Consider the following 11756-nt stretch of genomic DNA (forward strand, 5'->3'; position numbering starts at 1 on the left):
AGCTTCAGGCTAGGGTGGCAGTAATTACAAGAGCCTAGAAATAAATCCTGTCTGGTTTAGTAAAGACAAGGTTAGTATATACTAAAGTGAAATACTTATCTTATCTCTGGGGTAGTCTACAGCTAGGAGGGTGAGTCTACATAAGAAAGGAATGTGGTCTTGTGAGTAACTAAAGCTTACTGTGTACTTGAGACCCTCTGTATGCTGCTAGTGACTGTGGCTTGGGAAATGGCAATCTTCCCCTGTCCTGAGAGTAAGGGTGGCTTATAGTCTTTGGGGTAACAGCACCTCGTGGATGAGTCCCTGAGCTACTGAGATCCTTCGCCCATTAGTAATCCCCAGTAGGAGAAGTAATTGTAGCATTCTTTATTAACATTTTCCAGGAGAGTGGGATGAGTCTAATGGGAGTAACTCCTGTTCGCAGCCGCCGCCCTACGCAGCTGCCGCCTTAGTGGATCCGCATTCTTTTAGGATTATTGTAAAAGTTATAGTAGGGCCGGGGGTGCCTTTATGGGGTACCGGGGTATGGCAATAAGGCCCATGGCAGAAAAACTGAGTGCAGGCCAGTACAGTAACACAATGGAAGTGAGGTCCAGAACTCGTAAAACTGTTGACCTTGCAAACAGTTCTCCTCAGCCGAGTCCTTACTCTAGGTCTGAGGGGCAATTCTTTCATACTCAGCTTGTGTTAACTGCATGGTTCCAGCACTGGACTCCCATGTAGTAGACTGTGGTTCGAGTCCCAGACCCGGTGGTTTAAACTCACAGCGGGCATGTGTGCGTGCGTGCCCAAGATCCCGAAAGGAGAATGGAGGAGAAGGGATAGCGGTGTGGCCATCCCCCCTGGCGGGTGATTTCTCACTTTCTGTCTCTCTGTCTCTGTCTTTCCGGCGAGCGCATGGGCCCTATAGCAAAAAACTCTAAAAAAATAATAATAATAACAATAATAAAGTAGACAGATAAAAAAGTTTAGTCTGATTTTTAAGATAAATTTTATTGTGTTTTCATCTAATTGGAAATAGAATATCCCTTAATGTTTGAACACTACAAAAAGAAATGTGAGCTAACCAGAGTATTATGATAAACCACAAAGTAATCCGGTTTATGTATTCATAAACAATATGTCAGTTAGTTAGGAATTTTTAATATTCTCTAAGAAAATTAGGTATTATCTATCTATCCATGTATGTATTCCTCTGTTTATAATGTTTGCTTCCATACATGTGTTTACTTAACTTGATACAGGTAGCAAATATAATAAGGTTATAAAAATTAATGTATATTAAATGTATATTTAAAGCAATATAGTTTTGCTGTGACTTTCATATTTATGCACCAAAAATAAAGGATGAATTGAGTTACATCAAAAAAAATCAAATTAAATATAATTGTAAGGCAATATATGTATATTATATAAAGAATTAGTCTATTTAACTTTATTTTTTTGAATATTCACCTGTTGAAATATTCACTTTGTAAGCTAAATAATGCAATTGACTGTATAAAGAAAATGAAATTTAAAAATGCAAACAAAAAAATTAAACAAAGACAGTACATAAATAAATAAACAAACAATAACAATGATAATAATAATAAATAAAGTTAAATAAAATAATTCTTCAAATAAATAAATAAATAAATTTGACCAGAGAGGGACAGAGTGAGAGAGAGAAAGTGAGAAAGCAAACAACTATATCCAAGAACCAGTGCCCTTAACCACCACACCACCTGCAAGCTTGACAATATATTTTTAGAAAAGAATAGATATATTCCCATCTATAGCATTTGATGATATCAATTATATTAGACAATAACTTTTCATTTTTAATATATAAAATTTATGTTCCTAAAAAATGTATTTTAATATTTTTACCAATAAGATTATTTTATAACCAGTTATGAGTGTTTGATAATTTACCAAATTATCAAAATTATAAAATAGATGTGAAAGCAACGTATACATTTGTGGAAAGTATTGACAGACTCAATACATGCTCTTGTACAAAAGGATAAAGTGTTATAATTTTAGTACTACAGTTGTAAGAGTTGGAGCTTAAAGAGAAAATGGTAAAAAACTATTAAATTTTCTTTTATTTTTATAAAATTATACATAATACAAACTTTATACTTTATAAAATATTTAGGATCAAAATATACTATTAATCTGTGCATTAAGTACGTACCCTTTTATACTAAAGCAAAAGAATAAATAAAAATATTTATATGAAATTATATTTAATAAAGTATTTCCAGTATTTCTGAGTAAAATAACATTCTTTATCAAAGTTAACATATTTCTTTTCTGAGAAAAAGTTGGTATTCTTCTTGTACCAAGTTCTTTGCATTCTGTTCCTTTTAGGCCTTTATAGGAGATCAGCATACACAGTAACCAATAGTGTATTCTCAGAATCCTCAACAAGGAGTAGTAGAGATTTGTACTAGAGGATATTTACTTAATTAACTCAAGTGTTAAAGTCTATAACTCAAGTGTTAAAGTCTATAAAAGGCAAAATCGTCAATACTTAGGGATCAAAATGTAGACAAAGGCCATACCAAGTAATATACCACGGAGTCTAAGCACTTTGCACCTGTATAGTGAATGGCATTTTGTAAAAATAAGCTAATTGTATAAAACTAATTGAGAAATGCAATAGTTTAAGATGCTTTCCAGACCAAGTAATTAAACTGAAAATTAGCACCAAGAATCAGTTATATACAAATACTGGTTTATTAGTTAATAGGAAATCTCCCAGGCTTAGAGCACTATAGTATTAAAAAGTAAAACAGCATACCAAGAATATAGCATTGAAATGTACAAATATATTTATGGAAAGCCATTTTATATGAACTCTTGTGCATTCTATTACATTACTGTTGATATTAATAGTCCTAGTATCTCATTAAGCCCCAGAAATTATAGTATTTTTACTGATGATGTTTTCCAAGTCAAAGTGTTCTATTCTCTAATCAATTGGACAAGGTTTTTTTAGATTTTTGTATTTTTTTTTTTTTAAATAGGACTGCAGGGCCAGCAAGTGTCTTAGCAGGTACATTGCTGGACTCCCACATGGTCAACTATGGTTTGGCTTGAAAATCATGCCATATGCATGTGTGGCCATACCCAAGATCCTAGAAGAATGGAGGAGAAAGTATTTGGCATTGCCATTATCCCTGGGGGAGTGATTTTCCACTTTCCCTCTCTTTTTCTCTGTGTGAGTGTCTCTCTCTCCAGTGAGCACATGCACCCTTAGGCAAAAAACTCTCATAAAGAAAATAGGATTATACTCAAGGGCATACTTAAAATCTGCTCACATATAATCAACTTATTTTTGTTTCTAACTTGAAATTATTTTTCCTGCTTTTGCATATTTTGAGGCTACTTAATGTCCTATATTTCATTATAGTTCACTATGTTATTTAGATAAAAGTTTGTTGGAAATTAAAAAAATATATAGGTAATGTAAATATATAGATATATTTTAAATAATTTATTTTTTAGATCCATCATTGCTCATCTCTATAGCACACAATATTGCTTTTCAACATATGCATGCCATACATGATAATCAAATCATGGATATTAGCGTATATGCCATTTTCAACAGAGAACTTTGCATTCATTTTTCTTTTAAATATTTCTTCACTTTGCACCCTCGCCCATCTTCTGCCATCTACTCCCCTCCTTTACAGTTTGTAGTACTGACACTTAGCCTCTCTACTATCATATCTTCAGATCTTTCCATCTCTGCCATAAAATGCAGAATACAGTGTACATTGAGTGAAGATAAAGGGTCTTTCTCTTTGACTGACTTCATCCAGCATTAAGTCTTCTATATTTATCCACTTTGAATCAAATGATAGGGTTGCATCATTCTATATGGTTGAGTTTAAATTAACCAAATACTACACAAAATTAGAAGTACTAAGTTATAACTTATAGGCAGGAATATAGGCCAGCTGGTGTTGTGGTGGTTAAAACAACTGGATCTTACACAGCCAACTGTGTAGGTCAAACCCTGGCAATGGCTGCATGAAAAACGTGTTAAGTGTTTGTGTGTGTGTGTGTATGTGTGTGTGTGTTGGTTGTGCCAAAATCCCAAAGAAGAACAAAAGAGAGGAGATTGTGATATTACTATCCCCCATGAGGGTTGCTTTCTTGCTTTTCTCCACTCTCTGTCTTCCTCCAGCTAGGCCATACACCATCTAACACATATATGAAAAAGAAAGAAAAAGAAAGAAAGAAAGAAGAAAAGTAAGGAAAAAAGAAAGGATGAAAGGAAAAAAAGAGAAAGGAGAGAAAGAAAGAAAAGAAAGAAAGAAAGACCTCAGTAAATGGAAAAAGAAAAAAAAAAACAGAATACAAAATACTGTCCAATGCCATTCCATTTGGAAGGAAGGAAGGAAGGAAGGAAGGAAGGAAGGAAGGAGAGAAAAAAGAAAAAACTAGGAATATTATTACATTATTTACCTAGGAATGGAATTCTCTCCTAAAACACCTTTAGAACCTGGTCAACTCAATATGAGCACTCGAAGGAAGAAGCAATTTGTTTCAATCAGCACGTAGTCTCACTATGAGATGCTACCTAGTAGAAGTATAGAACCTTTTCTCTGATGCTCTATGTATTCATCAAGACCTGATTCTTTCTTAGTTGAGATTTCAAACAAAATACTGGCATATGCAAGAATGATTACACATTCAAATGTACATTTATGTGATCTTTCAAAAATATGCAGCTGCAGGCATTCACAGAGTTATATTGAGATTGATCTTTCTGAAATACAAGAAAATCACATCATGCACATGCTCAGGACACTATTTCCAATTTTTGCAACTTTATCTCAAAGTTTAAACTTCCAGTAACCAGACAGACATAATTATTCCATAATTAGACCTAAACACATCATGAGGTATAAAAGGAAGTTATTTTAGTGTTACTTATAATAAAATTACATCTAAAATATTCTGCTAAACATAATCATTTTTTCTTAAATTTTGCTAGTTTTACTTATAGATACTACTTTGGAGAAGAGTGGTTGAATATAAAATAAATTTACTAAAAAATTTAAAAACATTATATAAGTTATTTAATTTTGTACATTATAGAACAGTGGTAAGGTGGCATAGATAAAGTTTCAGATTTTCCAGGCATATATCCTTGCAGGGAAATTATACATCACTAATGAAGTATCAGTTTAATGGACATCATAAAGTATTTTTTAAAACCCTAGGGTTTATAATTTCGTACTACAAGGATATGAAATATTGCATCTCTCAAGGACCTAACTTTAAAAATGAATAACAAAAAGTAATGGAACAATGTAAAAGCAACTTATAAATATTCACCAAACATAAAGGCATAAGAAAAATTCAGTTACAGATCTATATGGTACTTGGGACCAGCAGTTAGCATAACGGCTATGTCACTGGACTACCATGTAGTCAATTGTGGTTCGAGTCCTGGACCTGGTGGCTTAAACTCACACCAGGTGCATGAGCATGCGTGCCCAAGATTCCGAGAGGAGAATGGAGGAGAAGGGATCACGGCATGGTCATGCCTCCCCGAGGGGGGGGTGATTTCTCACTTTCTGTCTCTGTCTCAGTCTGTCTTTTTGGCGAGCGCAAGTGCCTTACAGCAAAACAAAACAAAACAAAAAAATCTCTCTGGGAAAAAAAAAAGAAAAAGAAAAAAGACCTATATGATACAAATTACATTGGATTAATTTATTAGTATAGCTTGAAACTAGCATCATATTTAGAAAATCAAGTTTTCCAAAAGGCATACCCTCGGTATTATTACTATTAAGTTCCAGCAGTCTCTGATTACCATACATATATCTAGAATACACTGATCTTTCATAAAATATAAGCTTGTAACTGTAATGCTCCCAAAATTTCTGCTAAGTACAGACTTTTTTCTTTCTTAGTTTTGCCACAAGATGTGTGTACTCACCAGAGAGGAACAGAAAATGAATGAGAGAGAAAGTGAGAAAAAAAAACCTTTGAGAGATATGGCCACTGAACAACCCATTCTCCTCTCAGGATTTTGGGCACATATGCATGCATGCTGGGCTTGTTTTTCAAGCTGCTGGATCCAATACTAGCTATGTTAGTCAGCCATGTGGGATCCAGCCACCTTAACCACCGCACCAAAGGCTGACCCAGAAATTTGTTTTTGAGAACAAACCGTGTTGTCTGGTGAGAATATTGATCAGCAGCTGTGCAATACTAGAAGTGGGGTCAATGGTAGGATGGGGGGAGAATTTAAGGAACAATTTTTGTATCAGAAAAGTGACTAACAACCTAGCAGTTACTAAATTCTCTTAGAAACTGTCTAATAAGAGGTAGTTAGATATACATCTATCTAATAATTAAGATCTTCTAAGACCAACAGAAATGAATAAAAGTCAGGTTATTTTTTTCAATACTTTATTAAAGTGATATTATAGCAGGTAATACAAAAAGTAATTAATTGCCATCCTGGGGCTCTGTCCACGTCATACTGAAATAAATGCTCTAAGAAAGTCTCTTTACCTAAAGTTATCATTAACAGATTTACTTCTAAGAAAATGAAATGATCTGAGAAACCCATTTATATTTTTCAAATTACTGAATGTCATAATTATAAAATTAAGTTTACATTACTAAGAGAATAAACATATTGTATTTTTATAAAATTTTTGAAAAAATGTAAGTAATCAAGGTGCCATATAGCTGAAGAATGGTGTATATATGTCTTCATTTGAATAACGAAAATGATTTATATTGATTTTAACATTGCTGAAAGAATTATTTGAAGCATGCTTGATGAGTACTTAAAATAGAAATTCATTCATTCATGAATTCACCCGTTTATTTCTCTCACCATAATTATCAATTATTATGTTTGTTGATGTTTGTCAGACATGTTAGTTTTTTACAGGAAGTGGTTAAGGAAATCCCAGAAACACAAAGCGAAAGACTGTCACTGTCTTCAGGGTGTTAAAATTTTACTAGGTGAGATTTAAAAAAGTATAAGCGAGGAAAAAAATATAGTGTAATGCCTAATGTTATTATATGCTATGAAGCAAATTAAACATGACAATGGGAAGAAGATGAGCAGTTTGCAGGTAGCTACTTTAAACTGAGGGACAAGGGAGAACACTAAGGAAGTAACATTTAAGTAGAGATCTCGATAAAATGAGGAAAACAGACTCAGTCATGCTGGCACAGCCATGCTGTGATGTTCTGCAATGCTGGGATCCAGATAGAAGATGAGGGCTTGGTTCCCAGCTTGACTTGAACATGTTAGATGCACATGTGTGTGCCAGTGATACTGCAGCTGGGAAGGCTGAGAGGAGGTTCACAGTATGAAACCAGACTGAGTGCATTCATCTCCCTCTCTCTCTCATCATAAAACAGAGAAACTGTTTTTAAGTGGAATTAATTGTGTGAAGATAGAAAGAACAAAACAAAACAAAACAAAATCCAGAAAGAGTCAAAGTATAGAGATCTTGAGGTAAGACGATATATTTTTTCATGCGATATGCAATATGTAAATATCATGTAAGAACTATATAATACCATGAGATATATGAGTCCCAGTTAGAACCATGAATTACCAACAGTTAATCCTGACATTTCAGACTCATAAACTCAGTAACCGAATGGTAGTATATCCCTTCTTCAGAAACAAATTAAAAAAAATTGTCACAATCTTATTTCATCAGATACAAAAGAGAAAATTATGAATAAGCTAGAAGAGTCAGCAATGGATGGTAAATGATAAGTATTGCAAAGTCAATTCAAATGATCTGAGCCTTTATACCCAAGAGGAAACAAAACAAAAATCCTATCAGTGAATTGCTTGAATACATTATTATCAAACTAAACAATCTTGAAACTTACCCCAAATGATGAAAAGTAGAGTCAGTATCCAAAATATCTTTTTTTTTTTTTTTTGGAGAGGTTTTTGCTATAGGGTGCGTACGCTCGCCAGACAGACAGAGAGACGGAAAGCGAGAAATCACCCCCCAGGGGGGATGGTCACGCCGCAATCCTTCTCCTCCATTCTCCTCTCTGGGATCTTGGGCACACACGCACATGCGCACAGTGTTAGTTTTAAGCCACCGGGTCCGGGACGCAAACTGTGGTCAACTACGTGGGAGTCCAGCGACATAGCCATTACACTAACTGCTGGTCCCAGTATCCAAAATACCTTGACAAGGATAATATTACTAGAAAAAGTAACTTTATGGAGACCATTAGGTAGCGTAGTAGTTATGTTGCTGGACTCTCACATGACTGAGCATGGACCAAACCTGGAGGCTTTGAAATTACGTCTGGCATATATGCATGAGTGCCCAAGATCTTGGGGGGAAAATGGAGGGGAAGGGATTGTAGTGTGACCATTTCCGCTGGGGGGTTATTTCTCACTTTCCGTCTCGCTATGTCTGTCTCTCTGGCAAGTGCATGCTCTAAAAAACTGATAATAATGTTATGAATAAGTCTAATACATTGATATAAGCTTCTCTATTAATCTGAATTTGCAAAAGAAACATAATCAAGGGTGTATACTTATATAAAAGGACATTTATTACTGTGACTTGGCTCACATAATTGAGAAAGTTAATAAGTCACAAGATCTGCAGTTTTCATGAATGTAGTTACTGTCCTTATAAAAGATAAGAGAACTTGCCTCTCCTATCTGACCATAAATATGCAATGAATTGAGTCCATCCTAAACACTGGAATTTCCAGAAACTTGATCTTAGATTGAGTAGCATTTGGAACTATGGGGAATAAATGTTTATTAAGCCACTCAATCTATATTTGTTATAGCAGCCTGAACTGACTGAAACACCAATCAAAGGAGGTAATAAGTGTTGCACTGTAATCTGCTAGTATTGTGTATCCATCAAGAAACTTAAATTTAAGAAAACTAATCGACTCTGTAAGGTTTAAACAGAGAAAATTTTATTGAAATCTCTCACATATAGCACATGGTCTCCAAGATGGTTGAATTTTTTTAGAGATAACAGTTAAGCAGTATGTGTGTAAGAAGAAAAGGCATCACCTCACTTCAACAGGACAGATGGCCTTCACATAAAGCCATGGGCAGAGCGACTGCCCAAGGAACTGGGGTCGCAGGGGGTATCCAGAGCAGTAGAGACATACTTTCTGCACTTGTTCTAGTAAGTATGAATTCTATCCCAGTGGGTCTAAAAGGAAGAGCATCGTGTCAAAGGATTATTTTCAAACCTTAAGATCTCTTCCCTTGCTAGTCTTTGAACTTGCTAGGGACTTATCACCCCTTTTTTGTTTTTATTACATAATTTTGGAATGTGACTTTCAAGTCTATGGTTGTCTCCTTGCTATATTTTGGAAAGAGATAACTTGGTTGATTTAATAGATTCACAGTTGGAGAAAAATTTTGCATCGGAATGAATTGGATCTCACTTATCTCTATGTAACTTATAAAATATTTAGATAGAACGTTTAATGTTAGACTTTTGAGATGCTGAAATTGTATGAATGTATTTTGTGTGTAAAGGACATGATTTTGAGGGGGTAGGTTTGAGATGTTATAAACTGAATATCTGTATATATCCAAAAATCATATGTTAGAGTCTAATCTTCAATGTAAGAATATTTGGAGGTGAGACTTTTAGATCGTAAGGGTAGAGACTTCATGAATGGAACTGGTGCCCTTACCAGAAGAGGTCAGAGCTAGCTCATGTTCTGTCTACCATGTGAAGACACAAGGAGAAGTCAGAAGCTGATCCCTGGAAAAGGGCCCTTACCATGCCAGCATCCTGATCTTGGTCTTTTAGCCTGCAGAACTGTGAGAAATAAATTTCCGATTTGTGCAGGCCACCCTGTCGATGGTACTTTGTTGTAGTAACCCAAACTAAGATGGCCTTCAAGAATGCCAGAAGATGCTATGGCTGTACCGATAGGAATCACACCCAACCCACACAGCACAGTGGCTGCTCTAACAGAAACTCCAGATCACCAAGTTCTGTGAGACTTAAGACTAGGCATCAGGAGTTTCGTCACTGCATTTTGTAAATTATAGAAATGAACACCCCCTGTCAGGAACATACCTGGAAATAACATGTGGGGTCACAGAGTGAAATGCCTCCTACTTTAGTTTTTTGTGCAATACTGCTTTGGCAATAAGGGGCCTTTTATGACTCCAGGCAATTTTTTTTTTCTAAAAGATAATTTAGATCTCAATCTCATCTTTAAAAAAATTTTTTGAGGAGGACCAGCAGATGCCGTAATGGCTATGTCACCGAACTCCCATGTAGTTGATCATGATTCGGTCCCAAACCCAGTGGCTTAAACTCACACCAGGTGCATCTGTGTGCATGCCCAAGATCCCAGAGGTTAAGATAATGGAGAAGGGATTGTGGTGTGCCCATCCCCCTTCAGGGATGACTTCTTGCTTTCTGTTTTTCTGTCTCTGTCTTTCTGGAAAGCACACACGCCCTATAGCAAAAACCCCTAAAAAACAAAACAAAACAAAACAAAAAAAACAACTTTTTTTGAAGATATGCTGTTACAGAAAAAAAAAAAATGTCCTTTGAGTTTAATTTCATAACCACTTTTTTTCTCTGGGCAAAATGATGTTCTTCCTCTTTACAGGTTATACAAATGATATAATTCCCTCACCTTTACTATTTTAATTTAGTTGCCAGGAAGTTCAAAGTTAGATATATCTTTGCAGTCTCAATATCTGTCCTTAGTTTGCCTACTTTCATAATTATTTTCCTTCTTCTCTATCATAATATTGCTCTTATGATTTCCCCTTTCCTCTATCAGTGGTTTTATTTTGTATTCCTCTTTTGGTTTTTATTTTTTTGTTTTTGTTTTTGTTTTGTTTGTTTTTTGTTATAAGGTGAGGGCACTTGACAGAAAGAGAAAAAGAGAGAGAAGTAGAAAGTGAGAAATCACGCACTATCCAGGATGGCCATAATGTAATCTCTCCTCCTCCATTCTTCTTTCAGGATTTTAAGCATGCATGCACAAGTGCCAGAATGATTTTTAAGCTGCTAGGTCCAGGACTTGAACTGCACCAGAGGCCATGTGGGATTCAGTGCCTTAACTTCCATGTCACCTGCTAGCCCTGTAATTATTTTTCGTTGTAAACTTTTTCAAATAAATTTTTGTGGAGTTGGGGAAATTGGATTATATAAATTATACATAAGCAACATAAATGTTAGATGATTTCTGACACTAAGTAGGATATTTAAATACATAATATTCATGATCTTTTCTAAATCTAAGAATAATACATCATTTTTTATTATGCAATTTACATCCAAAACCATGGTTTACCTAGTAAAATTTATCTCTTTAATAATTTGGTAGGTAAGAGTCAAATATCTTAAATAGGCAGAACCAATTTCAGTGATATATTTTAAATCTATTCCATACATATATTTGCAAAGATTATTTCATGATTACTATCAAACACCAATAGGTGTTTCCATAAGTATTTGTTATAAAACCTATTCATTAAAATTCGTTATTCATTATTTGATATAACCTATTCATTAAACTTCCACAGTGTATACAGGACCTTCACCTTATAAAATACACAAGTTATCATTTCTGAAGGTCAGAGTTTATTTATTACATTAGTCAACATCCTATGCATTATAAGATCATAATAACAAATATCTATTCAGTATGTGCTCGTATTTGGATATGTATGAACAAGTTTACTCTTTTCTTTCTTCCTCTTATAAGAACCACTTTTCAGGACGTAATAC

The sequence above is a fragment of the Tupaia chinensis genome, unplaced genomic scaffold (genome assembly GCF_000334495.1).
Source record: "Tupaia chinensis unplaced genomic scaffold, TupChi_1.0 Scaffold000595_1, whole genome shotgun sequence".
Taxonomy (NCBI): Eukaryota; Metazoa; Chordata; class Mammalia; order Scandentia; family Tupaiidae; genus Tupaia; species Tupaia belangeri.